This window comes from Teleopsis dalmanni, chromosome 2 (genome assembly GCF_002237135.1).
Source record: "Teleopsis dalmanni isolate 2A chromosome 2, ASM223713v2, whole genome shotgun sequence".
In the NCBI taxonomy this organism is placed as follows: domain Eukaryota; kingdom Metazoa; phylum Arthropoda; class Insecta; order Diptera; family Diopsidae; genus Teleopsis; species Teleopsis dalmanni.
In genome coordinates this window covers 118,520,296-118,531,147 of record NC_051847.1, presented here as the reverse complement: position 1 = coordinate 118,531,147, position 10,852 = coordinate 118,520,296, and positions in this window count along the sequence as shown.

Genomic DNA, 10,852 nt, shown 5'->3' with positions numbered 1-10,852 from the left:
ATGACTAAGCTTAGTCTTCGACACGTAAATGGCAGTTGAATTGGTATTACCCAAACTAAGTAAAAAATTTACAATTTAAACAAAATTTAGAAATTATTTTTAAACATTGATAATAGCTTTACATATTTATTTAAAATAAAGAACACATAACAATATATTGTTCTAATATCTAATACCTTATAAAGACTGCACAGATAGCACATAACGTTAATATTAAAACCACGGCACATTGGAACCGGGTTGAAATACCAATGAAATGTGGTCTAAAATCAGGTTTTAAAAAATCTAATAAGATGCTTAGCATCCAGCACTCCTAGAAATGAGTAAAGGTACCCGTTATATAATCTAATAGAGATTTAACTCTATCTCATACCGCTAGGAGCCAATAGATCTATACGTAACTTGAAGCAAATCAAATTAATTCTATCTATTCTAATACCTCATAGCTTTTGAATATTTTCAATAAATTGGTGGATTTAGATTAGTGTATCTCAATCTGACAAGTAGGTTTATACCATAAAGAAGAGATATAATCAAGTCTCTCTCTCCTCATGAAGAAACCTTGTCTTCTATCAGTTAACCAGTTTTAAACATTTATCTGACATTAATGTGAATAGGTCTTATGACAAGTTAAGGTTTTGAGAAATATTTTTTAATATGTAGTTTTAACATGCATGACTTTTATAGAACGTTTTCTATATAATATATTCTCTTTTCATTTTTACATTTACTTTATTTTTTCTTTCATTGTCGATATTTTTCGTTGTAGTGATTGTTTTTATTGTTATTATCGCAGAAGCATAGACGTTAGCATAGAATGATGAAGCAGCACTGGGAGTTTTTGAGAGAAAAGTTCTTTGTATGACCTTTAGTCTGTACGAGTTGGCGACGACTACCACATCTAAATGAACCACGAGCTTAACATCCAGTGAATTCGTTAATTTGGTCCTATCGTGAGAATAGATAAAGATGCTTCCATGAAAAGGGTATTTGAAGGGATAGTTAAAGAAAGAAGGCATAGAAGTAGACAGTGTAACAGGTAGAGTGATCAAGTTGAAGGACCACTAACTGGACTTGATGTACGAGACTACAGAAGGGGCCCAAGCAACAGAAGCGCCTAGAGAGACATGCTGTATCAGGCCGAAACCCCATATCGGGTTGTTATGTCCACATAAGTGAGTAAAGTAAGTAACATAAGATTGTTATTATTGAGATTGAAGATGTTTATATAGAGGTTAACTATAAATATATTTAAATCTAACCACACGTTGTAAGTGATGATAAATTTTTTTTTATTCTTATTGTAGTCTATATATATACCAAAATTTTAAAAAGTAAGTTTGTTGGAATTTTTTTAATCTCAAATATAAGATATATGAATACATTTTTGCGGTTATTAATAATAGTTTGACAGTTGCGAAGTTTGAAGTCAAATGCTTTCAATATTTTTTATGGGCTTTATTTATGCAAAACTTGCAAATCTTCAATAAATATGAAGAAAGTTTTATTAATATTCAAAAAATATATAAAAGAATATATCAATGTCAGTATAAAAACATCCATATACCTCCAAATGAGAATAACTCTGCAGCTATATGCTTATCAGACAAGAAAGTTAGACCACGTTCCTGAAAAAAATACCTCTCATTTACTAAATATTATTTACTTATATTTTTAGCTTGTTTACTATTATTTTATCTATATATAAAACCGAATATTTTCATAAAATGCTTAGTTTTGGATAAGTGATTTGTTTGTTAAATTGTCATTTTGTGAAAAATTTAAATAACAACAGAAAAAATTTTATATATTCTCTAATATTAAATAAGTTATGAATTTTATCTTTTAATTTTAAGTTTAATATTGCTCTATTAAGTATTATATAATGTTTAGATAATGTAGGCACGGGTAATATCAAACTCTTAATAATGCTTCAGAATAAATAATAGTAATTTTCCACATAAAAAGTTATTAGAAATGTTTATTTTGCTGATTTTAACATATTTTATCTTGAAAGAAATGTAAATAAATAAACTTTATATTAAAATTAAATAATAGTTTTTAATATTTTTTTAGTAAATATTTTCATAACAACATTTTTTATCTTTAATTTGCAATCAAAAATTATTCTGGTTCATTGTTTTCCATTGGTTTGCAGTTCCACTGATGTCTTTTACACAGTGTTGTCTTTTACTTCATCTATCTCTTACGGTCTAATACCTTCGCAATAACTGTCTAAAAATAAAACCCAAACTATGCTTCAACGATTAAATAATTTCTGATTTAATATTATAGATCAAATATGAATTTCATAATAGTATGCCTATGGATACCAGATAATCCCACATGATACGAGTCTTTGGCTTTTATAAATAGGCTCTCTGCCTATTACTGAGGTATTACCAAATACTTTTATTTGGTATCTAAACTACCAAGTAGAAGTTGAACAACACTTTATTCTATTTTAAGAACATTTGGTCATAAACCCTCAAAAACAAAGAGAAAACATTTTGTGGCTTGAATAAGGTAAGCATTAACTTCAATACCTATATTAAAGATATCGAATAAGCATTTTAGAAAAAGAACTTCTAAAGAACAGGACGCAGATGAATTGTAGAGTAGATAATTAGTATCTCTATAAATAGTCTATAGTCTATAAATTTGACCGTTATACGGTCAACGTGCCGAATAAATTTTGAAATATTTATGTTGGTCATCTACAAAATGTTTATGTAGTAAAGAAGAATACCCAGGATACCTTACAATAATATTTATTTTCAGTCGCGAAAGATATTTAGCGGTATCCATTTGTTTCTGTTATTATATTACAAGAACTACTCTTAAAATTTCTAACTAATATAAATAATCTGTGGTACATTTAAGAAGTAAATTGACTATATCCAATACACCTATTTTTAAATAAATAGTTTTATTTGTATTCGATTTATTCATAGTAGAAAAACAATATTTATTAGTGCAGTTATATACAAGATATATAATGGTCAACGATATATAGACATCTATAAACAACTAAATACCTTTAAATAAGAAAAAAATTTTCATTCTGATTAATACACGCTGCAGAGATAAGTGGATCTATAAGTGGATTTAGCGAAACGTCACGGTTGATTCGAAAATCGTGCTAGAGATTGTATATTCCGCTTAATCATATTTACAAAGCACTCTGTGTATTTACGTTTCAAAACGCAAGGTTGTTTGGATATACTTTCTTAATTAGGAGGGAGAGAGATCTCCTAACATGTAACACCTCCGCTTTTCTTTGGGGTAAAGCCTGTCATTGCAAGTGCAACTCTACACCGAATTAAGTTAATGTATGCAGTCACTCTTCACTCATAACTTTAAATTTTAACCACAGTCTCGTCTGTTAGTCTTTTGATCACAGCAATCTGTTGTAGAATACAACTCTACATCGAATGAAAGTAATAAATTCAGTCATTCTTCTCTTCATAACATTAGACACAGTCTAAAGTTACTGTGTTATGATACTTCTAAGGAAGAAACCAACTTCAATTGTTCAGTACAGTGGAAGCTGTAGGCCCTAACCTCCATGGTACCAGACTTATATTTTCGGTTGTATGACGGGAGTGAACTTTCACACTACCATTTGCATTCCAAAGAGTATCGGTTAGTACCTACTGGATTTTAGTCGCCTCCTACGATAGTAAAGCCTTACCTCAGATATATTTTAACCCCTTTCCCACGAGATTGATATAAAGCTACAGTTACTAACTATAGCAACTACAAATGTCACAAATGCAATTCCGCAAATTTATTTAAGCAGCACTGCTAATAATTATAATCAATAATAATCGAACAATAGTCGCTGACTAATGTATGGAATGTAATTGAACTACATTGAAAGTTCGCAGGTCCAAAAGGTAACACCTATAGCTTAATTTGGGGTTGTGGATTATTTTCGTATATTTTCATTGTATTCTCTATATAACCTATAACCTATTATGCTAAGAATTGTCTTGATATGTAATTGCAGTACCACAGATTTTGATTGGAGATTGTTTTAAAAGGTTAAGTTCTTCAAGCGCAGAGATATGAATTCTGTAAACAGTCCATGCAATTTTTATCAGTCTTCGTTTGATTGATTTTTTATAGTTCAAATTTATCTTTTATAAGTATCTTTTGCATTATATAGAAAATACATACAAATGAATTTAGAATTTTATATAAATTAATGAAATACTTACTTATTGCTCAACATCACCTCATTTTATTTGTCATAATTTGTTTGAACTACTTTTGGTGTTAGATACTTTTAACTATGGCACTGCATTATTACTCAAATTTGCATTATACAAAATTAGCTGATTTGACGATTTCGACCTATGAATCAAAATCAAAATCGATTGAGGTAATTTGTGCTCATTAATGTTTAAATAATAACCCAATGCACTTCCGCTAAACTCATTCAAACAATTACGGAATTTGTATATATGCATTTATATATTTATTTTTAATTTATTGTAATTTTATTGTAATTTTATACAATATATACAAATGCATATGTTTACATTTTTTGCTACAAATCTGTTTAGTTGAATGCACTGCAATGAAAATAAACACTGAAAATTATTACTTAAATCCGCACAAAATAAGCACGACTAATAATAATAAATATATATAAGTCAATAAAAATATTTTTACCTATATATGTATATAGTTTTACAATAGATGTACATATAAGAAAATTTATTTTTGCGTATGGATTTAATGAAATTTGTATATATGTAATATATAACATTTCACATGTCTAAATGGTAATATAACAAAAATTTGATAAATATTTTACTTTAGTTTAATTGATTATGGAAAAATTCATTTCATTTAATTGAAAATATATTTATAAATATTATTTTGATTATTAAAATAGATATATTTTGATTATTAAAATAGATAAATTTTGATATATTTAATGACTTTCACACATTAATCTTTTTCATTGTCGAAACATGTAGTCGAATTGTGATTCTAGAAATTTTAATTATTTTTTAAAAAATTAATTATACAAACTTCATACAAGCGATAATTGTTATTAAAATTATACATATCGTAGTACTATGTAACTTATCTCTTTAAAATAAAAAATATCACCATTGGCAAAATAAATAAAAATAATATTAAATTCATACCATACCATCCAGTAGCGATTAACACAATGAATTATCCCAGAACTTAAGTCAGATATTATCGAAAGTGTGTGGGTAATTTTTTTTATCCAATAAAAAATAAAACTATCTAGTGATAATCCCATAGACCTACTAACTATCCAATTCAATTAAAACTGCGATATTTTTTTTTAAATATTATATGAACATGACACTATCAATTAATGTACATACTTGAATTTTGATAAAAACAAGCCCTTTTCTGTAAAAATCTATTAAACGCGCCCTCTATCGTATCAGAACAATAAATTTAATTTTCATTTTAATCATACAATGAGTCACATTTTAAATACTTTAAGAAATTGAAGAATTTTTATTTATTGTACATAAAAAAATGAATCATTTTTCTTTTAATGAATAGATGGACTCGATTTTATAACTAACCTAACCTAAGCCAGATTCGATATCTAACAAAGAACGTTAGTAGTTATAATTTTTATTATCTTAACATACTATTATTATATATAGTATAATATTTTTTAACAAAGAATATTATCAATGGATTCTTTGTTAACTTTATTCTTAACTCAATCATGTGTATTTATGGAGGTTATTAGGACTTACAATAGTACCTCGATCATATGTAAAAACTGATGAAATCTTGGTTCTAATGTTAGTATTTAGTTGAGATGCATTTATTCTACTTATTACTTGTCATAACAATAGTTTTGAAGATAAAGTAAAGAAAAAAACTCGATTGAGACACTCTGTACAATATAGTTTGCTTAAAAGTAGTGCATACATTATTATAAATATACTATTTAATATAAGGGTACTCTAACCTCTTACAATACGACTAAACTCGATAACTTATTTTTTAAAGCTGCTCATATACATTAAAAAAGCATATGTAGTGTATTAAAAATACTCGGTATATCTTTATGATTTGGTTCGCAGAAAGGTCTATTGAAAATATATATTCCAGAAAGCCTATATTATAACTATACTAGTATAAAAGGCATGAAGTATATAGCTACTCAGGTCTACTTTGATAGATTTTCAATTAATAAATTGTCTTAGTACGAATATTTTCATTTTTTTACTAGTCCATTTACTTCACGCGCAGAAGTAAGACATGAGCTAATTTTGATAGGATTTTGAATCTAGTCTCGTGGACCAATCGAATAAGTTGGAAAACAGTTAAATAACCCTGCGAAGACTAAGTGCAAATTTAACATTTGTACGTCCATTGAGCTCAAACATTAAATCTGTACTACTTTTAAACACGTGAATCATCGAAGAGCTCAAAAAAAATACAGGATCATATATAAAGCGGATATTACACATCATACTTGGTGCTTGGATTTCGTGTGACGTCGCTTGTTCTCTCCATAGCAAAAAATACTATAAATGTTTGGATTTCCCCTAGAAGCTTTATTAATACTTACTTGTAATAGAATGGGTAATGCAATCGATAATTAAAATTTAATCTGTGAAATTATGCCAAAGAAATCACTTCTACATATGTTCATTTCGATAAGTCAAAGATGACAACAAGAGAGAAATAATTAAAATCCCAAAAATGTAAACTATTTCTAGATTTTTTATGATTAGAAACTCAACTTTTATGCAAATTACATCTTTGTTAGTAGTGGTTTAATAAGCCAGTTTCTTACGTTAGTCCTTAAGCAAAGACTCATAGTTTTTCATAGCATAGGACTCATACTGTAACTGTTCTAACTAGTGTCTATTATGTAACTAAGTTATATATTTAAATTAGAATGAAAAATGTTCAGAATACCGATGAATTATAAACTCAATGTGAAAACTGGCTTCCACTTTATTCACCTTCAATAAAAATTACTCGGACGACTAAGTTTTAATGCCAATTTCTCTTTACTGACTGTAGGTTCAGATATTACCACTGTTATTACACAATAGACCAAATGGGACTGATTGCTTAAATTACCTGATTATCATTGTAGCTACAGAAATAATCAACTGCTAAAACATTAAATTTTTTTACAATTTACTGAACCTTACATTGAATTCCATAATGATTTCACATTAGGAAGGTCATTTATGACACATCAAATATTTATTTATTAGGAAACACAACAAAAACTATTATAAAAAATTATGCAAATAAAAATGCAAAAGTATTTTACTTAAGAATTTTTCTAATTCATATAACTCAACCTATTTCAATAGAGTGCTTTGTAAAGAAGTCCTTCAAAAATCAGCTAAAACAAGCAAAGTTGCGAGCAAAGGAATAACTTCTTTTGCAAAGCCAATAAATTTTATATACAAAATCTTGATTTTACTGTCAATCTAATTTCCCCTTCGCCCTTGGACTTAAATGTAGACAAATGGTTTTTATGGAAAAATGTATGTCAAGTTATTACGTTACTCGCGAAATAAAAATAATGAACAAACCTCGATTTGAAGGGATCAACTGAAAAGATTATACACTTGAACGGTTCATGCTTTTTGTTGACAAACATATTTTAATTGAATAGATTAAGATAAGAGAAGATATCATTGAATATAATTATTTTTGATAATTTAGATTAGAATTTTAAATTAGATTTAAATGTCCTTGATATTTGTCCTTTAGATTATATAACAAAATATTCGCAATAGAAGACAATTTTGAAGGATCCTATAAAGAAGATATTTTTGAAGATTAAAGGTGTGATTAATTCTATATCTTTGTTTTCTTTGATTGCTTTGATGAAACACTTAATCGTTTGATACAGTGACCTTACTTAATAGTGCTTTACTTAATAACTAAGAATTCTTTTTGATTTTATTTCATCGTAGAAGAACAAGTTCTTTGTTGCTTTAATGTCTTTCTTCTTGGACAACTAATCATTTTCATTTTATCAAAGAACTTGAGTGGTCTATCTCCAATGTTAAACAGTCGAAATATTTTTTAAAAAGAAAGAATTGATGAATCTAAATCAAATTTTATGTGGAAAAAATTTAAGTGCTCCAACGTACTTAAAATGTTAGTTGTGATATTTGACGAAATCACTGTGAACAAAAAATGTTTATAAGTAGTGCTAGCTATTCGGACAAGTCCGAGAAGATGTAAGTCACGATTGCTGTTCTTGAGAACCCAGCAAGTCCACAACGTTGAAAATGTTCAAGTAGTGAACGAAGTAGTGATTATTATGGAGAATCATTGGATCACATTGAAAATGTTGGTGAAGTTATTGGCATATTGCTTTACTCTTATTCCAGATATTACTTTATGTATAAACCGACAACGTGACGAAATAGACTTCTCTCTAACACAACTTCTTTGTGGACATAGGTATACTAAGCAATATCTTAACTCCTTCAAATCTATAGTAGATCTATTTTGTTGTGATGGCATGTGGGAAAAAGAAGACACAAATCACAAACTTTTGGAATGTCCACATTTTGCAGAGAAGAAATAAAACATTGAAGATGTCTTAGGAAAAAGTCTAATAATAACGAACCTAATACGAAATATGTGTGAAGTACCTAGAAAGTGGGATGTTGAAAGAACTTCTGCAGTGAATTTAAAGACACAGCTTCTGATTAATAAAAGAATTAGAGTAGCTAATCACACTCATTGCAGAATGATCGATAAATAGACGATTGAGCAAAATTGCAAATACGGTCTTCCGACGAAATCCTTAACAGTGATAGTCTATCCGGGATTGTCTATCCGTTCGGACAAAAAGAGATATTTCAAGTTTTAAAATCTTACAATGACTAAAACTTTTCATGCTTTTACTCTTCATTAAAAAAAAAGAAATGTCACGATATATTTTTTGAATAATTTGTTCCGAATTTGCTAAATACTAACCACACAAAAACCCTTGCATCATTATCCTGAATCAGTCACCATGTTCATCGGACTTGGCCCCTTCCTACTTTTATTTATTCCAAAAACTCATAAGGCCATTGAAAAGTCGTAGATTTGTCATAATTGAGGAAATAGTTTTTTAATTAGAATCTTGGTTTCAATACAAAAGATATGTTAAGATCATAGAACATCTATATCTTGCGGAGACACTAGACTCATAGAGACACAATAAGCCAAAGATCTATTAGTAATAACTTTGTTAATATATTAAAAAATTTTAATGTAACTTAAAAAATATGTATTTATAATATAAAAATGAATAAAAAGTTAAGTTTGAAAATATAAAAATAAAGGGTTAACAATTTATACTCAACCTAATTCTATCGTAATATACATATAAGATTAATGTAATTTAAAACATATCTAAAAAATATTTTTTGTTTTTCAAAATATTAAAATATTTAATACATTTATAATATATAAAATTATTTTATTCTAAAATATTTATTTTACTAAAACGTACAAATAAACCCTAACTCTTTGACAGTATAATTATGAACTTTCTTCAGTTTTACAAACCCCTTAAAAAATATTAAAGTTGCGCTCTAGTGTTAAACCAAACGCCAACTTATCGAAAGCATAACATAAAGCGTTTCAGATTTATGTTTGAATTGACCTTAACCAATAAAAGAATTATTATGAAATACGTTCACACACACACACGAACACACAGTACAAATGCAAAAATGAATGAAATAAAACAAATGCCGGGAAAATCGCAACTGCATGAACATCACCGGGCATTCACCAATTTGTGCATGGAAATGCTTTCAACTGCAATCAATTTTATTTACACTTGCATTCCAAAGGGGCATTTATTAAAAATATTATTAAATATTTATCATATAATATTATCATTTGAACAATAGGCGTGTTTTTATTTGAGTTGTCAAGCTCAGTGATGGTTCTTGTCCGCAATTACTTCCACATCAACAACAACAACAACAAAACGCACTTCAGTCGAAAGTCAAAAGTGTGGCTAACTGACAAATTAGCTGTTGCACTTTTCCTCCTTGTGACATTTCAATAAATTATATTTACTTTTCTGTTGTCATTACACTAAAATGAATTTTGCAAATTTTTTAAAAATAAATTCATTAAACTAATTGCGATAATATTTGTTGTCGATCGATGAACGTCATACAAAATTTTAAAGTTGATGTGATATAAATTGAATTTAAAAAAATATAATTGACAGTTGATAATGAAATTGTCAGCTGTCTTAAATGCAAAAAGGAAAACAATGAACTTTTTTATTAGAATGAAAATAAATCATGCCAAACAAAAACTGTTTAATGCAAAAGCATTTAACATATAAATTAATTTGAACCAAACCAAAAAAAAAAAAATTTTTGTAATTTGTCCTCACTGGTTAAGTTTATGACCACCCGCAAGTGGTACGGTACCGTTCTTCACGACGTACGGTACGGATAAGTAAACCATTTTGAATACGATAGAAAGCATTGTAAGAAATATTACTAATTATTTATTGATTTCAACAACAAAATAGAATAAGATTTTATTAATGGAATAATTGCAATAAATCTAACAATCTAGAGATCCCAAATATCTCAAAATTCATATCTCAAAATTGTTTTATATATATTGTATGTACATTAAATAAGTAATATGTGATGAAAACAAACTGAAAAATTTATTAAAATCAATTTAGCCCAGCCTAAGATCACTTTTTTAACAGCTCATTAATAAATAATACTTACTAATACGGCGTTTACATTGGCCGAAAATGGCTCATTTTGGTCAAAAATCGAAAATGAGTATCGAATGGCTCATTCTTGCATATAAAATT